The sequence below is a fragment of the Miniopterus natalensis genome, chromosome 17 (genome assembly GCF_054644295.1).
Source record: "Miniopterus natalensis isolate mMinNat1 chromosome 17, mMinNat1.hap1, whole genome shotgun sequence".
Lineage (NCBI taxonomy): Eukaryota > Metazoa > Chordata > Mammalia > Chiroptera > Miniopteridae > Miniopterus > Miniopterus natalensis.
Window position 1 is genome coordinate 16,305,768 of NC_142097.1, and position 23,351 is coordinate 16,329,118.

The 23,351-nt window shown below is 40.7% G+C and overlaps 1 pseudogene; it reads left to right on the top strand.

The window, feature by feature from the left end:
• Window positions 1–16,801: 16,801 nt before the first annotated feature.
• LOC107528739 (disks large-associated protein 4 pseudogene) lies at window positions 16,802–19,300 on the top strand (annotated as a pseudogene).
• Window positions 19,301–23,351: the final 4,051 nt, after the last annotated feature.

Sequence of the window (23,351 nt, forward strand, 5' to 3'; positions counted from 1 at the left end):
AAGGATGTTTTAAGAGCTGGGAAGCCAGTTGAAGGGTTTTATGCATATTTGCATTTCAGAAAGATCAGTCTTGCTACAGAGTATAAAACAGATTATAGGGAGCAAAGAGGGGACATAGGGAGGCCCCTTGGGTTGCCACTGCAAGATGGTATAGTAAGGTGGACTAGGCTGATAACAGTGACGTTGATGTAGTCATTCATTTATTACTTTGGTCAATAAATATTTTATGAGCTCCTACTAAGAGTGCTAGGCACTAAGGATATATAGATGACCAAGGTGGGTGTGGTCCCTTCCGTCACAGAGTTCTTCTAAGAGGCAGAATAGACAGGAATCAGTGGAGTGGAATATGGAAGTGATGAAAAAGGGAGAGCCTGGGATGGTTTATTGGCTTGTGGTTGGCTCCAACACCCTTGCCCTTTCCACCTCACTAGTTCCCTTAGGGTTGTATGTTCAGATAAGGCGCAGAGGGAAGGAAGACCAAGGACAAATCGGAAAACAACTTTGTACATCATTCCATGAGCTCAGAATTCATGTGGAGACTTTTGGGAACTGTTAAAAATGTGTAATCAGGGAAATGTCTTGACCAGATATGCATGCTAGCAAGGTCAAGATTTATCCTTCTAAAACTTAGAATTCCTCCAGGGCTGAACAGCCCATTTGAGAGGGTGACAATGCTTGAATCTTCTTTTCACAGTCTACCCTCTAGTGGCAAGAGGAAAAACAGCAAATTCCAACGCCACAGGTTTGCAAGACTTTGATTTGCCCTGAAAGCTAACAGCTCCTGGATTTCTCAGTGAGTTCTGCTGCTCAGTCTTCAACAGAGACCATCCATTCATTCCGAGATTCCCTCAGCTCCAAATCTGTCTCCGACTATCAAGAGCCCTCCTCTGAGAACTCCCGCTAGCCTGGTTCCCGTGCTTCCAGCCCCCACCTCAACACTCCCTCCCCCCGCCGCCCTTGCGAGTCCCCTCTAAGCAGGCTACACGGCTGCCCTCTGGCGGGGACCTAGCGCAGTGCGCCTTGCGTTCCTTCTGGAACCACTTCCTCTGAGAAAGTCAATTCTTTCAACTTGGTGTCTTATTGAGCACCCTCTTTGTTTACACCCTAGTTATAAAAGGATGGTGCCCCCTCCTACTGCCCCGCTCAAATACAAGGAAGCAACACGAAAGTGGAAAAGGCAGGAGCTCCTCCTCTCCGTGAATTCAGCGTTGTCATCCTACCATTACCAGCAACAGACTCAGAACACAACTTTTCCAAGGCTTGAATACTGAGAGTAGGGCATGGACAGGGCAGCCTTTTCAAGGATGTCTCCTGCTTTCCTTGGAAAGAAACGTTCTCTTTCTCTCACGCCTTAATCCTTGTCTCTTTTCCCCAGAGTCGCTATGCTTCTAGGATGGAGCTCTGATAATGTCCATGGTAATAAAAGAGCCTTATTAGTCTCAGTAGCTTGGAAATAAATACTGGAATCATTTCCCAAAAATCCAGGTTGGTTTGAACACCCTCTGGCGACGTTCCTTTGGCATCCTCGCCAATGCTAATGAACTCGGACCACAGTCTCCCCAACTCATTGACTCAGCACTTAGTGGCAAAGTGACCCTTTAAATCTTGTTTCATCTAAGAGGGCTCTTCTACCTGCTAAAAGGGTGATTTTGTGCATTAAACACTGATGCCGTTTTTCTGATTTGGCACATACACACCATCCTCAGACAATGTATTCCAGAATTTATTTTAAAGCCAGAGGCGTTAAGGTTTCTGACCGACAGATCCCTCCCCCATTCAAGCCCCTCTATTCAGCCAGGAATTTGCGATTGAAATAGTATGTAGTGCTGGCTGGAGTGCCCCAGCAGACCGGTGCTGCTGAGCGCCGAGTGGTCGTTGCCATGGGAGTGTTTGCAAGGTGGTAGGCTTGAGGGCTGCTCAGATTCCCAGGATTCTAGAACTGAGCCGGCCCCCTCATTTTACAGATGAGGACATGGAGGCCCAAAGACTTACTTAAGAGACTTATTCAAAGTCCTAGACCAAGTTAGGGACAGAGCTGTGCTCTTTGCAAGACATGACCTTTTACATTAAAATACACGCATGAATACGTGGAACGGCAGATGGAAGTTTCTCCCTCTCTCTCTCTCCATTCCTCTCTCACTAAAAACAACAACCGCAACAACACACATGCACATGCTGTTTGAATGGATGTTTCTCTAGCCATTTCCACTGTGCTATTTCAGCACCAATTCCAGATAGGAGTGCTAGGAAATGTACTGGCGACAGTGGGTATGTGAATATCCTTGCATTTACATGCATGCATACGTTTGCATCGAATTACATGGGCACACCTGTGGATAATTATGCTAACAAGGCATTTGTCTAGCTCTTGATTACTGAAATTCCTTACACCTCATTTTCCTCAGGAGCAAAATTCAGATAAGAAATAGTACCTATCTCAAAGGATTCAATGCAATAATGTATTTAAAGTACTTAAGCACAGCAACTGGCAAATAATAAGTGCTGGATATTATGTTGTTTCTATTATGTGTTTCTGCAATGGAATGTGTCAGGGATTGCCTATAAGGCACTAGGCTAAATGCTTTAATTTCTCGTTTAATTTTCACAATAATCCCCTGAAGTAGGCTCTTTCATTTTCTCTGTAGCGCTGTTGAGAAAACTAGGCCTAGAGGGCCTGAGTAACTTGCACAAGGCTAGGAAGTGTCTGAGAAAGAATCAGACGAAACCAGGTCTGTCTAACGTTAATGCCCTCAATCTTAATAATTAGGTTATTCTGCCTCTCCTATAGAAAGGCAGCAAAATATCCAGTGTCTGAATTTGTTTGCTAGAACTCCAAATCCAAACAAATACATTAGATTCATGCTGCACATGGAATGGGCTGGCTCATCCAGATAAACACATTTTAATTAAACCCGCTGAAACTATAATTTGTTTTTACTTCCCTTTAGTTACAGTTCTTTAGAGAGACCCTAGTTAGCTATTTTGTGCAAGAGACAATTTCCTAACGATTGAATGCCATTATATTCAACATCCTATTGTTTCAAAACCCCTAGTTGGACCTGGTAAGATCTATGTGCAAAATACGAATCTAACTGATGTCGTGTCACCAAATGCTTGGGATCCTACTTACCTAGTAGGCTATCTAGTCTTTAAAATCTCTTCTGATGTAGAGACAGAAATGAAACATTTCTTCAATAGATATTTTCTCATTCTTATTAAAAATACCAGTTTTAGGACCGTCCAGAGTCTAACCCCGGGTTCTCCTGTGGTAACATCATTCAGTTTCTATCAGATACATTTCAACCGGACTTTAGTTGTTCCTGACTCTTCCCTTGTCTCTGTCTGTTTTCTCCCTCGATGATTTCATCTACTCCTGTACTTCCAACTGTCCCTGCTCGACAGAGAACTGCCACATCCACCTTACCCAGGAAGCATTACGTAACCCCTTGCTATGTGCTACAGACGGACTCTCGGGGTCCAGGCAGACATCTGTCCTAGGCTCCAGTCCGGATGTTTGTGGAATATCTTCGACAGGACGATTGACGTATCTGACACCCCTGTAAAAGTAAGGCTGGGCGAGAAAGTACCTTGGTTTCTCTGTACTCCAGCCTCGGCGTTACTTCTCTGACCTTCCTTACCCTTACGTTAGCTGGTCACAGTCTCTGGAATGCTCTCTACCGACTCTACAAATCTACTGATCTCAGTCCCACTTGGAGCCATGGGAGAAAGAACTAGTGTTAGCTTCCCCAAAGCAACAAAACCTAAACCCATCTCATCACTTTCTTCACCAAACCACCCTGTGCTCTTAACTTCCTTCAGTATTTCATTTGATAGAAGCACACTATTCCTCTAAAAACTTCCCTAGGCCTCCTGATTGCCCCGACACGATCCACTCCCTGTTTAATAATTAAAGTAATGTTAAACACAATCCAATTGGGGAGAAAAAGGGACATCTGTAATATTAAACAAAAATAAAATTTAAAAATCAAACAAACAAAAACCCAATCCAGTCATGTTATATCCCTGCTTAAAACCAGCCTACAACTTCTTGTTCTAAGAATATAATTCAGATTCCTTACTGAGGCCTAGAAGAAACCCTGAATGATCTGGCCTCTCTCCACATCTGCTTTCATCGTATGCCACTCTCTCCTGCTGCGCTCCAGCCACACCAGCCTCTTTGCAATTTCTGGAACCTGCAAAGCTCTCTCTTGCCATAAGCCTTTAGCAAAAGCTTTTCTCTCTGCTCTTGTCGTGGTCTACTTCATGTCTTTTGAGTCTTGGTCTGAGGCTATCCCTCTTTTCCTGGCCTTTATCCCTAATTATTATTCTTTCTCATGGTACCATTTGTTTCTAGCTTTTATCCCAATGATAATGTTATGTATTTTTAGACTACACTTATTGTCAGCCTCCCTTACTCGATTGGAGGTTCCATGAAGGCTCAGTGGCGCTTCCTCTCTGATTTTGCCAGCATTTACTATACCTTTATCTGTGCTTCCAAAATCATTTTGCATATACCCCTTTTATGACACTTATTATATTACTTCGCTTAATAATGCTTATGACTTATCTATATCTCACTTTTTAAAATGTTTTTATTGATTTTAGAGAGAGAGAGGGAGGGAGGGAAAGGAAGAGAAAGCGGCAGCCTCTGGCACACAACCCGACCGAAAATCAAACCCAAATCCTGGGAATGTGCCCTGACTGGTAATCGAACCCACAACCTTTTGGTGCATGGGACAACGCCCAACTAACTTAGCTACACTGGCCAGAGCGCTATATCTCACTTTTAAAATCACCTTTTACTTCTTCATTTCCAGTTTTTGCATAAAGGAAGAACAGAAATCCATTCCCCATCAATCTTAATAAGTATCAAGCAAATATTTTAATATACAACTTAATATATTTATGTTTATATTTGGATTAAGTTTGAGTGAAAACAAAATACAGAAAATGGAAAAACTCCCTTACTCTTTGCAACCATTTAATTGATTTTGCGATACAGTCATTTAATTACAGTAAGACAAAATGATTTTTGAATAGATTTTAAAAATCTGTATTTATGACATGGAAATTTTTTTGGGTGGTTTTCCAAAAAGTGTGTAATGATGGGATATCAAAAGATTATCAAGCATTCTATGAGTTTCAATCTAAAATTGTGTCTTTCTTTACCTAGATACAATACAGACTTTTGTATTAAGAAACAAAGTTACTGAAGCATTGCATTAGAACTTACCTGTATCAGTTAGGACTCTTTATGTTGCAGATGGTAGAAAATCCAACCAGAACTGGCTGAACAAAAATAAAAAACACCTCTCCCCTCCCGCCAGTTTATTAGCTCCTATACCTGTCAAACTGTTTCTTGCTCCTGATGTAGCTTGATCCAGGATTCAAGGGATGTCTATTTCCTTGGTAATAACTTCATTTTTAGACAGGCTCTCCTTCTTTGGTGCCAAGCTGGCTGCTAACAAGTCCTGGAATTATATGCTTCCAACTTAGAGAAAAGATTTCCTAGATAGCTGGGACAAAGGTCCCCAAACTTGGTCTTATGAGCCTTGAATATCCTGTCTTGAGGCATATGCTCATTCCTGAACCAGTCAAGGCCAGAGGGAGTTAAAGGGGTATATGATATGGTAATTGGTGCGAGTTGTTATCTAAGAGTTGCATATGCAGAGAGGGAGGAAAATGAAAGTGAAAGAAAGAAATATTGGATCAGCCATTTTTAAAAAATATGCTTTCCATAAGAAAAATGCCATAATCATCAACTGCAATATTTATGGAGTTCCTAATTTTAGAAACAGCTTGAAAGTCATTAGACTGATTTTTATTGCCTCTACTTGCTTGTTACAAGGAAATGTATTAAGAAAAAAAGACAATAATTGTCTTGATGTTTCTTGGTAAAGTATAAATTTATTTTTCTTAAAAAATTGTTTTTAATGTTTATGTTTTTCTTCAATGTTTAAGTTTTCCATTGTTTGGAACTTTTATTTCTACAAGCAGAAATTTTATCTTACACAGATGGGATACTGGGAGTGTTGTTAGTAGATTTCAGGGCAGTGTCTTGAGCTTGGTTGGATGGTAGACTAAGGATGGTTTCATTAACCTTGGCATGGAGAAACTCAGGATATTTAAGCATATAAAGAATTTCAGTGTCATCCATCTCCAAAAGTATGCCGGAATTTTCTCCAGCCAGATGTGGAACCAGAGAAATCAGCTTTTAACCCATGATCTTCTGAGTAGTAGCTGATGCCAACACAGATACACTCAACATACCATGCATGACCTTGCATATAAACAGGGTCAGGCTCCTGGATGGTGCTAGTCTACCTACCTTAAATTTTAGAAGGCTATGAAACCTGCAACGCCTGCAACTGTTTTGAATTTTTTATTTGGACATGGCAGAATTTTTTTAAACATTTTTTTGTTGATTTCAGAGAGAAGAAGGGAGAGGGAGAGAGAGATAAGAACATCAATGATGAGAGAGTCATTGATCGACTGCCTCCTGCATGCACCCCGCTGGGGATCGAGCCTGAAACCTGGGCATGTGCCCTGACCGGGAATCAAACTGCGAGCTCCTGGGCCATAGGTCGATGCTCAGTTGCTGAGCCACACCAGCTGGGCTGGACATAGTAGAATTTCGAGGGTGAATAGCCATGGTCTGGGTTGTTGTACTGGCGATCTGATAAGCTGACTGGACTCCTAGAACTTGCAGTGGTCTGTAGGTGCTAAATTGTGACTTAGGTGTTGCTACAACTGAGTGGGTAGCACCATGTTTATTCTGAGATAGGTGAGGTTTGGCCCTGACCGCTTGCAAAGACGTGCACGTCCATGCTGAAGCTGAGGAAGAACTGGTGTACAGTTACTTGCTGGTATTGCTGCCGCTTTTTGAGAGCTGAGCACAGGATTGCCTCCAGCTCCCATAGGTGCCGTTCTCTCCACATGATTCTTGGTGAGGAGAGCCTGATGCTCCACCTTGCTTTGTGCCGTAGCCTCATGTGGTGGCTTGCTGACCACAGTTCTTCCATTAATTGCCATGACAGCCTTATTAGCTTTCTCAGGAGATGTAAGGCAAACAAAGGCAAAGCCTTTGCTGTGGCCGGATTCCATCATGACCCTGACACTAGTAATTGTGCCAAAGAGGTAGAATTCTCTCCTCAGTCACTTATCAATGCCACCTTCAAGATTTTTCACATGAAGACTAGCACCCTGGCAGTTTACCCTGTTTTATTTGCTCAAATTTGCGTTTTAATTTAGATTGTCCATCTACTTCATTCTGTGATGTACCAATATAAACTTGATTTCCATTAAGGAATTTTCCATTCATTCCTTCAATGGCTTTCTGGACATTTTCAAAATTTTCAAAACTCATAAATCCAAAGCCTTCAGATTTTCTACTTTCATCAGTCATTTGGTATCTAATTATACCTCAATAAATATAATATTATATATATAAAACCCTAAAGACTCTACCAAAAATTGTTAGAACAAATAATTCAATAAAGTTGCAGAATACATGATCAATGTACTATACATTGTCTATACACTAACGACAAACTATTAAAAAGAGAAATTAAGAAAACAATCCTCTTATAATTGCATTAAAAAAATGCCTATGAATAAATTTAACCAAGAAAGCGAAAGACCTGTACACTGAAATCTATAAGACATCGATGAGAGAAATTGAGTAAGACACAAATAAGTGGAAAGATTTCCCATGCTCTTATATTAGAAGAATTAATATAATTGAAATATCCATACTTCCCAAAGCAATCTACAGATTCAATGCAATCCCTATCAAAATACCAATGGTATTTTTTTTCCCCCATGGAACTGGAACAAATAATCCTAAAATTTGTATGGAATCACAAATAGCCAAAACAATCTTGAGAAAAAGAGAACAAAGTTGGAGACGTCACACTTCCTGATTTCAAACTATATTTATAGCTTCAGTAATAAAAATCATATGGCATTGGCATAAAAACAGACACATAATTTAATGGAACAGAATAGAGAGCCCAGAAATAAATCCCTGCATATATGGTTAATTAATTTATGACAAAGGAGCCAAGAATACACAATGGGGAAAGGACAATCTGTTCAACAAATGACACTGGGGGAAACTGGACAACCACACACAAAAGAATAACACTGGACCACTATCTTAGACCATACACAAAAAATTAACTCAAAATAGATTCAAGATTTGGATGTAAGACCTAAAACCATAAAACTCCTAGAAGAAAATGTAGGTGATGAGCTTCTTGACATCAGTCTTGGCGATGATTTTTTGGATTTGATGCCAAAAGTAAAGGCAACAAAAGCAAAAATAAATAAGTGGGACTATGTCAGACTACAAAAACCTCTGCACAGCAAAGGCAACCATCAACAAAGTCAAAAGGCTACCTAAGGAACGGGAGAGAATATTTATAAATCATATATCTGATAAAGAGTTAATCTCCAAAAAAATATAAAGAACTCATACAACTCAAGAGGAAAAAGCTAAACAATCCAATTTTGAAAGGGGTGGAGGATCTGAATAGACCTTTTTCCAAAGAAGACATACAGATGGCCAACAGGTACATGAAAAAGTGCTCGACATTACTAATCATCAGGGAATGGCTATTATAAAAAAGAAAAATAGCAAGTGTTGGTGAGGGTGTGGAGAAAAGGGAATCCTTGGGTACTGTTGGCAGGAATGTAAGTTGGTGCAGTCATTGTGGAAAACAACATGGAGTTTCTTCAAAAAATTAAAAATAGAACTACCATGTGATCTAGCAATTCCACTTCTGAGTATTTGTCAGAAGGAAACAAAAACACTAAATTGAAAGGTATCTGCATCCCCATGTTTATTGGAGCATTAGTTACAATAGCCAAGACAGGGAAGCAACATAAATGCTCACTGATGGATGAATGGATAAAGAAAATGTGATATGTGTGTGTATATATATATATATATGTATATGTATATGTGTATATATATATATAATTTCTTTGCGTATGTGTATATATATGTATATACACAATGAAATATTTCTTATCTATAAAAAAATAAGGAAATCTTGCCATTTGGGACAACGTAGATGGACTTTGGGTGTCATGTTAAAGTGAGTAAGATAAAGACAAATACTGTATGATCTTATTTACATGTGAACTCTTTAACAAAAGAACCCCTCCTCCCCAAAAAGCAACAATGACTCATGTTACAAAATAAGTAAGTTACAAAATAAGTAGGTCCTGGGCATGTAATGTAAAACATGGTGACCATAGTTAATAACACAGTTTTGTATACTTGGAAGTAGCTAAGAGAGTAATTTTTTTAAAAAGATTTTTAAAATTGATTTTTAGAGAGAGAGCAAGGGAGAGGGAGAGAGAAACATCTACAGGAGAGCAACAACATCTCTCAGCTGCCTCCTGCTTGGCCCCTGCTGGGGGGCCAGAGCCCACAACCCGGGCATGTGCCCTGGGCGGGAATGGAACCTGCAGCCTTTCAGCGCACGGGAGGATGCCCGACCGACTGAGCCATGCCTGCCAGGGCAGAGGGTAGATATTAAAAGTCCTCATCTCTCACACACACACACACACACACACACACACACACACACACACACACGTAACTATGTGTGGTGATGGATGTTAACTAGACATATTATGGTGATTATTTTGCAATATATACAAATGTTGGATTATTATATTGTACACCTGAAACAAATATAATGTTATATGTCAAATATATCTCAATAAAAGGCAGGCAAAATCATATTGCAAAAATACAGTTAAGATCTTCATGAATTTAAAAGCCAAAATTCTTTGCCCGTTTGCCATCCCCTTCTCTCCACTTAGTGGCTACTCCAAGTATTTTATGACTTCTGGTTCCATGTTCTAAATTGAATAACTTCTACTCTTTCTCTTCAAACTTACTTTTGGTTAAAATATAGTTATCAATAGTTTTAATATCCTTCTGGAAATTATCTTTTTACCAACTCTAAGAGTTTCTTTAAGATGACTTTAGTCTTCAATTTTTTCTCAGTTTAAATTCGATATCTAAGTTTCTGAGACTTGTCTCTCCCTCTGATCTTTTGTTTGTTTTGTTTTTGTTAATCTTCAGCTGAGGATATTTTTTTCCATTGATTTTTTTTTTAGAGAAAGTGGAAGGGGCAGAGAGAGAGGGGGGGAAGAGAGAGAGAGAAACATTGATGTGAGGGAGACACATCGATTGGTTGCCTCCTGCACACTCCCCAACCAGGGTGGGGAATTAAACCTGCTCCCCAGGTCCATGCCCTTGACCAGGAATCAAACCCGAAATCCTTCAGCTGATGCTCTAACCACTGAGCAGCACTGGCCAGGGCTCTCCCTCTAATCTTTTGAAGGACTCTAAACTCCCTTACTAGTGAGAAGACCTATGACAGCTTGGATTTTCTACCCTCCTACCTAAAAGAAAATATATCAGGAGCCAGGAATTTGGGTGGCCATATTAGAATTCTGCCTAAAAAATTTTTTATAAGCTATGTAGCCTAACTATATATTGAGAAATTATTTTAAATTTTTTAATTTAAATAAATTTTATGAACTCAAAAACATATTAAAAAACTTAAAGGTTAAAAAAATAATAAACTTTATTATAGATATACAAAAATGTTGTAAAAATAGAATTCCTATATATATCTCACCTAGCTTTCCTGTTGTTGACATCTTACACAGCTCTAGTATATTTGTCACAATCAACATTGGTATATTACCATTAATTAAATTCCACAATTTACTCAGATATTATTAGCTTTCCCTAATATCCTTTTTAATTTCATCCTTCCTGTCATATGTGGTCAGTGAAATGTTCTTAAATTTTATTCGATATCAAATACTCAGGAAGGTGATGTTATTGTTTTTATGAGAAGATTTAGATTGCTTCATGATAATCTGCTATAAAAATAGGAACTGCTAATCAATCAACAAGCCAATTAACAATTTATTGAGCATTTGCTATGTAAAGACTGATGTGCTAGGTGCTGAAGAGAATGCTAGTTTTAAATGTGTATAGCAATACCTGCTACCAAGAAACTTGCAGACAAGTTGAAGAAATAAACAGGGCAATCCAGTGTAGCCTGTGATAATAATAGGACAGTCTTTTATTTCTTGCCTTATCTTGACTCTCTCATTTATGGCTTCCTATGCCTTGGTTCTCTGATCCTCAAAGAAGGAAAAGAAAATATCTGAGGTAAATCTGAAATACAGCCAGCTTCTCAGGGAGTTCTCTAGGCTAAATATGAACTTGTTTTATGCCAGTATCACCTTGATCCAGACCTCTGGAGCAAGCTACTACAAGACTAGAGCTGATTTGGGTGAATTTATTTCATGCTGTTCCCTTAGCAGGCACTAAATTTAAAAACTATTATCTTGTCCACACAATGAGATATTAGCACAGCATGTATCTGATAAGGGATTAATGTCGAGAACATGTAAAGAACTTCTACAACTCAACTACAACACAAAACAAGCAACCCCATTAAAAAATGAGCCACGGACTTGTCTATTTTGAAGAGATGTCTATTTCTTCAAAAAAGATGCACAAATGTCCAAGAAAAACACAAAAAGAAATGCTCAACATAATTAACGATCTGCAAAATGCAAATCTAAACCATAAGATACCATTCCATACCCAGGATGGCTATTATAAAAAAGAAAAGAAAAGAAGAAAGAAAACAATTGTTGGTGCATTACTTGTGGGAATGAAAAATAGTATAGCCACTGTGGAAGACAGTTTGGCAGGTCCTCAAAAGTTAAACTTAGAATTATAATATGATGCAACAATTCCACTTTTAGGTATGTACCCAAAAGAATTGAAAGCAAGGACTCCAACAGATATTTGTACACAATGTTCATAGCAGCATTATTCACAGTAGCCAAAAAGTAGGAAAAACCCAAATTCCACTAACAGCTGAATGGATAAACAAAATGTAATATGACACACTATGGAACAGTCAGCTTTAGAAAAGAAGGAGCCCTGGCTGGGTGGCTGAGATGGTTGGAGCATCAGCCCGGGGACCAAAGGGTGGCAGGTTCCATCACTGGTCGGGGCACATGGAGGAGGCAAACAACCGATTCTTCTCTTTATATATCTCTCCCTTCCTCTATCACTAAAAATAAATAAAACATTTCCTTGGGTGAAGATTAAAAGAAAAAAACTGAATGAAATTCTGATACATGCAACAACATGAATGAACTTGAGGACATTTGCTAAATGAAAGAAACCAGCCACTAAAGGACAGATACTGTACGATTCCACTTATATTAGGTACCTAGGGTAGGTAATTTCATACAGACATAAATATAATAAAGATTAGTAGGGTCTAGGGGAAAGGGAAAAAGCAGAATTATTCTTTAGTGGGCACAGAGTCTCAGTCTGGGCTGATGAAAAAGTTCTGGAGCCTCCCAGAGTGGCTCAGCAGGCTGAGCGTGGTTCTGCGCACCGAAAGGTTGCCGGTTGGATTCCTGGTCCGGGCACATGCCTGGGTTGTGGGTTTGATCCCCGGTTGGGGAGTATGCCAAGGCAGTTGATCAATGTTTCTCTCTCACACTGATGTTTTTTTTCTCTCTCTCTTCCTCTCTCTCTTTAAAAATCAATAAAACATTTCCTCAGGTGAAAAATAGAAAGTTCTGAAAATGGATATTGGTGATGGTTGCATAACATTGTGAATATGCTTAATTCCACTGAATTTCACACCTAAAAATAAATGGCAAATTTTGTGTTATATGTATTTTGTCACAATTTAAAAGTATCTTTAAAAATTAGCACAGCCTGACTGGGCGTGGCTCAGCGGTTGAGCATTGACCTAGGACCCAGGAGATCGGGGTTCGATTCCAGGTCAGGGCACATGCCCAGGTTGCGGGCTAGGCAGCCGATCAATGACTCTCTCATCATTGATGTTTCTGTCTGTCTCTCTCCCCTTCCTTTCCTCTCTCTGAAATCAATAAAGATATGTTTTAAAAAACAAATAAATAAAATAAAAATTAGCACAGATTTTTAAAAAACTGCCGTCTCCAGTAGGTGTGTCAATCATTGTCTTCTCACTCATATTCCATTGTTAGTGAACTTCTTCATTCCATGTCCCCTAGAAAATAGGACAACTTGATGCAAACTAGACCAGTGAGATTCCTTCTGCCAGCAGTTTGGAATTGAGACGCTGAGAGAATGAGGCAGTTAGTAAATGGTGGATGCTTGAATGAAAGGTGCTGTAGAAGCTAAGACGCGGTTAATCAAAACCACGTGCAAGCTAAACTTTGGCGGATGCACAGAAACTCATCTGCATAGAAAATGCAGACAACAGACCACTCAGACCTATGAGAGGTAGAGAAAGAAGCCTAGTATACAGCTTTATAGGTTGTTCTGTTCTGAGCTGGTAGTATTTAATTTTATGTGGTGGTATTTGTCTTATACTTCTTCGATATCATGAATCGGTTCACTTATCTCCATTCCCATTGCTATTAGGCCAGACCGGAGCCTCATGTTCTTCCACCTGGATGGTTCCAACGGCCTACTCATTGGTCTCCTTGCTTTTACTCTTGCCCAATCCATTTGCCACATTATAGTCAGAGTGATCTTTAGAAACATGAATTAGATCATGTTACATCTCTGTTTAAAATCCTTAATGGCCTCAATTGCTTTAAAATTAAATCTAAACTTCCTTATATGACAACTACAAATTGAGCCCTGACTTCCTCTCTAATCACATTATATATCATTACCTTCTTTACCCATTATTGTAAACTACTATAGTTTGTGTGTGTTTTTTGTTTGTTTGGGTTTTTTGTTTGTTCGTTTTTGGTACTGTAGTCTACACTCTCACCTGGAATACACTTCCCTAGTTTTGAAGGTTTACTTTTGTATTGTCTTTCCGGTCTCAGCTCATGTCACAACTCAAAGAGGCGTTGCTTTAACACAATGGTTCTCAATTCGGGGTAGTTTTGCCCCCCAGAAATTTGGTAATGTCTTAAGACATTTCTGATGTCTTAACAACAGGAGGGGTTATATGTAACTGGCATCTAGTGGGGAGAACCCAGGGATGCTACTAAATATCCTACAATGCACAGGGCAGCCTCCTGCAAGAAAAATTATCTAGTTCAAAATGACAATAGTGCAGAGGTTAAGAAATCCTACAAATAACACTTTAAATAACACCTATTTTAAGTGATTCTATTTTATTGCCCTATTTATTTCCTCGACAGCACTTATCACAATCTGAATTTCTTCTATTTATTTATTTGTTACTTCTCTGCACATCCTACTAAAACATCAGCTCCATGAAGTCAAGATTCTTATTTGCCTGGTTCACTGCTGATTAATGAATAAATGAATTTCATGCACCTGTAACAACTCAGTACTATACTCTTCCCACTAATTTAAAGTTTCGTAATACAAATTAGTCTAATTCATTTCCAACAAAGCATCTGCTTTTATTCATTGCTTCAACCAATATTTCTTGAGCACTATGTGCCAAGCAATGAGCTAGGTGGTGAGTATGTAATAGGGAACAGGACACGGCCCTTGTTATCAAAAAGCTTGTAAGTCAAGGGTTAGTTGGGAAGGGATACATGTAAACAAAAAGGCCACAGAGAGTTTGGAGTGCTATGGGGAACCAAAGAGAATATACAAGGGGCTTACTCTCTTCCATGGGGGTGTGGGGGAATGAGAGATACACACAGATAGCTCCAAACACCAGAACACAAATAAGAAAAGCAAGATTTCTACTAGCTGTGGAAATCAGAGAAGTCTTTTTGTGGAAGGGGTGCTGTTTGATCTGAGACATCTAAGAAGACGAATGAGAGTTTGATAAAATAGGAGGAAAGAGAGAGAAGGGGAAAGGACATTCCAGGCAGAGAGAACAGCAAGAGCCAAGGCGCAAACGTGTGTGTGCCAGGAACAAGTAGACGTGTTTGGCTATAGCACAGGCGGCCAGCGGGAGCTTAGGCTGGAAAGGGGACGCCGGGTCCAAACTGGGTCAGTTGGATATGAATATAAATGGTTCGAGCCTTGCCCACATTTCCTACGATTGAGAGCAGCGCCTCCCGCATGCACACTTGGGAAAGGGAAGTTTAGAGAAATCTGGTGGTCACGAGAACTTCATTGCTGTGACTGTCTGGATTTTAGAGAGCTCCCCGGCTTACCACGCCTCTCAGGAGCTCGGTATGATGACCCTGGTGAAGGGACAGAGCTCCTGGCACATAATAGGGACACTTCCTATCCCCGTGTGTGGGCAAACAATGCATTGCCAGATTTGATTTGATTTTTTTTGGGGGGGGGCATAAGATGGCTCCAAAAAGAGTACTTTTCCTTTCATTTCGAACTGTGATAGGAATGGGTGCACACTAATGAGGAGGAAGCAGGAGAGGGACCGACGCACGGGAAGAATAGGCCAGTTCGTTTGAGAGACAAGCTATGTTGAAGTATTTGTTTGGAAAATTCCAGTTGCCATAGCAATTGGATGCTGCTCTTTCCACCGGTCCGCCTTTTCATCCTTTGCATGGTCTTTAGAGAAGTGATTTCCAAGGCAGATGTAGTCCGTGCTGTTTATCTTGAAGGCTTTGGAACATTTCTTTTCACCTGATTTTCCTTTTCCCTTTTACAGTCCAAATCCAGCCACCCGTCTGGGAATGACTGGATGGGGCTGGCAGCAGGATTTTAGGATTAGAGAGGAGTTTCACCAAGCCGGATCCAGGTTGAAATGCTCAGCGGTTGTCTTCTCTAGCATCTGAGCGTATAAATAAGAAATAAGTATAGGAATTAAGTGTAATACAGAATGGTTTAAAAAAAATGGCAGGTTATAGTATATAGTCAAAATTCTCTGAAACCCGAGGTGCCACTTACCGCCTGATTGGAGGAAACAGTCATGATCATTGAGTATCATACTATTTTATTCCACTGGATCATTGCAACAACCTTATGAGCCAGTCATAGTTAATATTTACTGAGCACTTCCTTTGTGCCAGACACTTCTCAGACCCTGTGTTATCTCAGCTCTCACGAGAGGGCTCTCAGCTCTGTTATATATCTTTACAGCATACAATTATCCTTATTTCAAAACCGAGACAAGAACACTGAGTTAACCCATTATTAAACACGTACTATGTGCCAAGGCCCCGTGCTAAGTACCTGACATCCATTTTCCCTTGGTAAACCTCTGAAGGAGGCTTGCATTTCACTGAGGGTCAAAAGTTAAATAACTTGCCCAAGTCTCCAGAGCTAAGAAGAGAAAGAAACAGGTTCCAAGCTGGGCTTTCTTATCCCAAAGCTCGTGAGCTGAAACACTCCAAATACTGAGATGGAAGTTCAGAGCGTTGAAGAGACTCGCCCAAGTTTACACAGCCGGCAAGTGGCAAGGCTGATATTTTACTCAAGGTCTCTCCGATTTTAGAACTGAAATGTTGACATTTGGAAGTAAGAGAAATAATGGAAAATAATTGCATTCTCTCATTTGAAGCTAATACTGAAAGCATAGCGTTCTAACTGGGTTCCACTTCACTGTACTCCTTAAATACAGTTCTCCCAGAAGTTAGTTTTTGTAAAGCACTAGCCAGTCTTTGGTGTCTGGCTGCTACACTGTAAACTTATGGGGCAAAGAATTCCTATTCTCAAGGTGTTTGCCACCTATTTAAGGAAACTAGACATTTAAAAATGAAAGAAGAAAGGGAGGAGGAGAGAGAGGCAGGCAGGAAGGGAAGAAGGAAGTGAATGACTGAAAATCATAGTGAGCGAGGGGAGGTAGATGTAGTATTTACTTTTAGCTCCAGCTTCCAGGGCTGGATAGAGGAGATGGACTTTTACTGCCTACGTTCTGTAGGTGAGACCAAGATGGATTTTGCCACTAAATGATGAATATTGGAACTCTGCGCTTTTCAAACTTTAAAGTGCGGATGAATCACCTGGAGGATCTTGTTAAATGTAGATTTTGATTCAGTGCATCTAGGGTGGGACCTGAGGCTGTATTTCTGTCGGGGGGGGGGGGGGGGGGCAGAACATGCTGATGTACTGGTGGCTCCCACCTTGAAGAGCAAGGTTCTGCTTTAAGCGATGTGATTTATTTTCATTTAAAAATCATGGACACAAATATTTAGAAGGAAAAAACCTAACACATTAAACTATAAGTATTTATATTTACCTTATTATTTAAGAATTGTCGTGAGGGCTCACTTCCCCCAAACTATAATCTCCACTGGCTTGTCAGAGCATCCAGCGTTTTTCAATTTATTAGTTCTCTTTTGGGTTAAAATATCCTTACTTGAAAGTTTTGTTCAAAGGTAAACATAGGGGCCTGCCTGGCCACCTGACTGCTTCCTTGCCTTCCTGTCCTCTTGACTCCCTCTGTTCCTGAATAATTCAGCCCGAAGCCATTAGGTGGGGCTGAGGGAGGTTGGTGTTCACAGGGAAGAGGGATGAAGGGCAGAGTCAGCTGGGTGCAGGTTGTTGGAGTGTGAGTAGGGTGGGGGGAGTGTTTGCCTGGGGGGGGGCATCAAGAATACAGGCAATTAATCGCTTTGGAGAACATGGAGGAATTGATTCAATAAGTAAACATTGAGGATATTTCACTGTGGGAGTTACAAATAGGGAAAGAAAGAAAACTAGAATGGCCCTTTAATGTTATATTAAAATTGTACTTATCAGTGTGAACTCATGGCTTAAAATATACTGTATAGAGATAGCTCTCCCCACCACCCTGCACCAGTGGTCTCAGCAACAGCGAAAGCTTCCTAGTTCATCATGCCTAATGACGTCTAAGACCCCACTACTGTCCCCTGCAGGCACCACATCAAAGCTGTTCATCTCAGTCACAATCCAGAGCAGTACTGAGTATGGCCAGGATACCTACTTGGGCAGCCAGGACAGCAAGACAGAGGTGACAAGCCAGTGGGGCCTGAGCAACTCATTGGTCAGCCTGGACAGCAGTACCCCACCGCCCAGTAGGGCGGAGCCACCCCAGCCTCCAAGGCTCCAGGGCCACCCCTGAAACATGCCGCTCTGAAGAGACAATAAGGGATGCTCACCAGCTCTGCATCTCACCCTGAGGCCGTCCCCAAGAGGAAACCGTCATCTAGGGCAGCAATTTTCAAACGTTTTCATCTCATGGCCCTCATAAACTAATTACTAAAATTTTCCGGCACAGCAAAAAAATATATTATGTTTTTTGCCAACCTGACACACAATAAAATAGGTATAATTTAGATTCATTCACACTAGATGACTATTGTTGTGTTGACTGTTGTCATTTTTTTATTTGACCATACAAGGGAAAGGAGGTCAGTGTTCCTAACTAAATAGTCTGGTATTGCATGTTTTAAAAATTCTTGGGCACATGGCTGAAAACTGCTGATCTATAGGAATAAAAGTTGACTACATTCAGCCAGTGCCAAAAGAAGGGCCCAGCCCCCCTACCAAATTCCAGTCCATCGGGGTTCAGGCAGAGGACTACTGGTGAAACAGCACTCCCTCTCTCTCACAGCACGTCCTCCAGACAGGACACGACTCAGATACCCAGGGTGCCAATGACTTGAGCTGTAAATCATCTAAGAGGTGCCTACTGGACTGTACCCACACCCAGCTCCATCAGCATCGATGCTGGCCCTGGGCAGATCCCCGGGATTGCCCAGATCAAGTGCTACCTCTCCTATGGAGACAAGAGCAACCCTGCCTTAGAGACGTTGCTGCCCCCTCCTGACCCCTGGCTTGAGACCTCTTCCAGCTTTCCAGTAGAACCAGCACAGCCAGGGACCTATGTGGAGATGGCTACTGGTTCTTGAAGCTACTGTAGGCAGAAACAGGTGCTGCCAGATGGACAGGAGACCAAAGAGAACAACTTCCCTGAGGGGGTCTTAGGAATAGTTCTCAGTGCTGTGGGCAGTGCCCAGCTACTGATGTTCCAGAAATTCCAGCAGGTCCAGAACCTCTGTGAGCAAAACTTGAACTATGACGTCAACCCACGGTCAACAGCCCAGGGCCTGGTAGGGTTCTGGGACCTGCTACAGCTGTCCAGTAAGGACATTAGTGAAGTTTAATGAACTCTACCACCTCAAGTCCAACAGCTAGCAGCTGGTGGACACCCCAGAGAAGAGGAAGGAAGAAAAGGAACCACCCCCTCCAGTCCCAAAGAAGCCAGCCGTGAGCTGCTACAAGGCCTCTGACGGGGACCCACAGTGTCAAGAAGCCCGAAAGAGACTTCTGGAGGCCAAGCGGGCTGCTTCCATGGGGCAAAACTCAGTCACGGGGAGTGCGGACAGCATTGAGATTTATGTCCCCGAGGCCCAGACCCAGCTCTGAAACCAGGAAGCAAGAAGCAAACAATTTTAAGTTCTATCTAGAGGCCCCGAACCAAGTTTCAAATTGACGCATACAACTTGGCTTTTTGGGATCCCTCCCAGGTTTATGAAGACTTCACCCCCAAAAAGTCAACAAAAACACAAAACTATAAAACATTTTTTCCCTCTTGCTGGCCATGGTGGACTATGTAGATGGGCTTCGGCAACTCAGCCCAGCCTCCAAACTTTTTACTGGTTCTATCTAATGAGAACTTAAATTAGCTTATTTCCAAGACAATGGCAGCCTTAGGGCAGCCTTGGGCACCTGCCCTGGGCCTTCCTTCTTTTCCCAGCTATGCCTGCTCTGACCTCAGAGTTTTCATTCTTATGTTTGGCTTTTCCCTTCAGAGCTCACACAGGGCTCACCATCCTGGCTGGAGGCTTTCTGGTTCTCAGTCGCTTTATGGTTGAGAGCCCAGAGGACGGAGAGATGGCCACGCACCCCCTCCCCCGCCAAGTGCTCACAGTCACAGCAGACGTAGGTTCCTTTCAGCAGAAGCAGCCTTCACCTTTCCATCGGCCAGCCCTAGGCAGGGTGGGGCAGGTGACATACCTCCCTGAGAAGATGCAGAGAGTTTAAGTTTTGGGGGGGAAATGAGATAAAAGCCACAGTTATCACACTCTGTTCTCCTACCTTTTTCTTTTCTCCAGCCCCTTCTTCCTTCAGTGAAATGTATGACTCAGAGGGACTTGCAAGGGACACTCAGGAGAGGAACCCCTTTTATCTATTCCTGGCTGAGCCTGTGTACAGTACCTGAGGGACGAGCAGCTGTGTCCGTAGTATGTGTAGATATGCACATGGACCTTGGAGGGCATATTTAACAAACACCCATCTGCTCACCCAGGCCCACCAGTGCCAACGCTGGCTCTCGGGGCACCTGGCAGAAGGCGGTTGTGTGAATAACATATATTTTTGCATGTACTATATCCAGGTGTGTGTGTAAGTATGTGTAAAAATATATACCTTGTGTGTAATATATACCTTTTTTGGAGGGATGTTCCCCACCCCCAGCCATGGGTCCATCTGCCCAGCCTCTGAGCTTTTTTTTTTCTGTTCTATTTTTTTTTACCCCAACCATCTTTCCCTCTCCCCTGCCCTTGAGTCACACTCCCAGGGTGTCATGAGCCCTGAGCTGCAATGGCCCAAGCCTACAGAGCTGCATGGGAAGGACAGGGGGAGGGCAAGGCCAACCTGCAATGAGCTCAGTCCAGGAGAGCTGTTCTCTGCTATGTGTAGACTACAGCACTGGGGATGTCCTGGTGTCTGGCACTTACTGCAGGGGGCCCTGAGTGAACCGAGGGCCTGCTCTGGGGCCCCATTCTAGCTTGGCTGCTGTCTGTGACCTTGGACAAGACCTTTGACCCCTATGTGCCTCAACTTTCTCCTCTGTAAAATGGACACAGTCTCTGCCCCTCCCTACATCACAGGCATGTTGTGAGAATAAATAAGGTAACATATTAAATAAATAAATAAATAAATAAATAAATAAATAAATAAGATATAGCTATAGAAATAAAAAGAAATATAGCCCTGCCTGGGTAGCTCAGTTGGTTAGAGTGTTGTTCCCATACGCCAAGTTTGCAGGTTCAGTCCCTGGTAAGGGCACATACAAGAATCAACCAATGATGCATAAATAAATGAAACGACAAATTGATGTCTCTCTCTCTCCTCCCCTTCCTCTCTCTCTCTCAAATCAAGAAAATTAAATTAAATTTTAAACAAAGAAATATAGATGCAAATGTATGTGTATGTGCGTACACACACAATACACACAGTACATACACACAATGTTATACATTGTACACAACACATATATGTACAGAATTTATATATGTATGTATAAAAATTATATATCCCTATATTTATACATATTTAAATATATAGGTATATAGAAAACTATAATTTTTGTATTTTATATATACATATATAAATTCTGTACATATATGTTGTGTACAATATGTAATATTTGTATATTTGTATATATAGATATGTATATAGATATATGTGTCCTTTAGCTTGGGAGCAGCACATAAGTGCCCATATCTTGGTTTCTAAATAGTACTCTCTGTTAAAAGGTATCAGGGATGCTAGGAAAAATAGCTTATTCCAAGGCTGGGATATGGAAAGAACAAAATAAGCTTGGAACATCTTTTTAAATTAAAGTTATTGGGGTAGCATTGGTTAATAACATTATATAAATTTCAGGTGTACAACTTTATAATATGACATCCGTGTACTTCATTATATGCTCAGCACCTAAAGTTTAGTTTCCTTATGTCACCATATATTTGACCCCCTTTACCCTCTTTTTCCTCCCCCCACACTCCTTCCCCTCTTGGAACATCTTATTGTGACAAAAAATAAAGTAATATTCAAAGAGTGATGGGGATTATCAAAGGACACAGAAGCCAGCTCAAAGGAGCTAATCTGAGACAATTCGAACATTAAGATAAACAACAATAGTAAAGGGTTATATAAAATAGAAATCCATGAGTCCATATTGATATAAGTAAACAAATGAATAAATAAATGGGAAGACTAGAAAGATTTTTTTACATGTGAATGCTAACTAATAAATGCAGAAAGAAAACTGGATAGAAAATCACCATTTGGCAACTATTGCCAAATAGTTAATTCAGCCAGGAAACATTGCGGATACTAAAATTAGTGCGTGAAAGTTTGATGAGGATATTTATATAGTCTCAAAATAGCTCCCCACAAAATATTTAATTACAAAGTGAAAAAGAGTAATCTTTAATTGGAGAAATCTGGCAAATACCACATTATTCAAGTAATCAAAATTAACAACCAGTAATGGAACAAATTGAAATTGTGTGCCACTTGATAGGATGCAATAAGAAAAAACACAGCATCACTTCTGCGATAATTCTGCCAAAAATGCATTACCTGAATCTAATCATTAGGAAACATCAGACAAATGCAAATTGAGGGATAGTCTACAAAATAAATAGCCCGTAGTCCTCAAAAATGTAAGATATTAAAAGTAAAGGAAAGCCCTGACTGGTGTGGCCAGCACACTGAAGGGTCCTGGGTTTGCTATCCGGTCAAGGGCATGCTCGTACCTGGGTTGCAGGTTCAATCCCTGGCCCCAGTCCGGATGCCTTAGGGAGGCAACCAATCGATGTGTCTCTCTCACATCAGTGTTTCTCTCTCTCTCTCTCTCTGAAGCAGATGATGCTCCTTCTGAGTATCGTCAGAAAGTCAATACTACCCTAACACTACGTCACAACGCCTATGTCATTCACTTCACTTCATCTCATGACGTAGGCATCGCATCATCACCTCACATCATCACAAGAAGGATCAGTGCAGTGCAGTAAGGTATTTTGACAGTGAGAAAGGCCACATTCACATAACTTTTATTACAATATATTATTGTACTCATTCTATATTCTGTTATTAGTTATTGTCATTAATCTCTTACTGTGCTTAATTTATAAATTAAATGTTATAGGTATATAATGTTTAATTTATAAATAGGTATATATATATATATATATATATGGCTATACATATGAAAAAAACATAGTATGTAGGGTTTGGCACTATCCTCAGTTTCAGGTATCTACTGGGGGTCTTGTAACATCTCTTTCTCAGATAAGGGAGAACTACTATAAATATAATACCTTGGAACTACAGCAGCCGTCTTGCAACCATGAGAAGACAAGCCTGAGGACAAAAGCCTGTAGATAACAGAGTAGAAAAATAGAAAACACACACACACAAAACCCCCTTACATCCTAGATAACACCATTTGCTGCTAAATTAACCAACTTAGTAACCACCCTATCTCCTGCCCATTATCTGATATAAGAAATTTTTCTTATTTAAATAATTTGAGCTGGAGTTTTCTGTTACTTTCACCCAAAGGAGCCTAATTGAGAAAGAAAACCAAAAGAAATGTTTAGTCCAGAGATTTTCCTTAGATCTAATTCCCCTAAGAGAAATAGTCCTCTGATGAAATAAAATTACACGTACTTTATTTTCATGA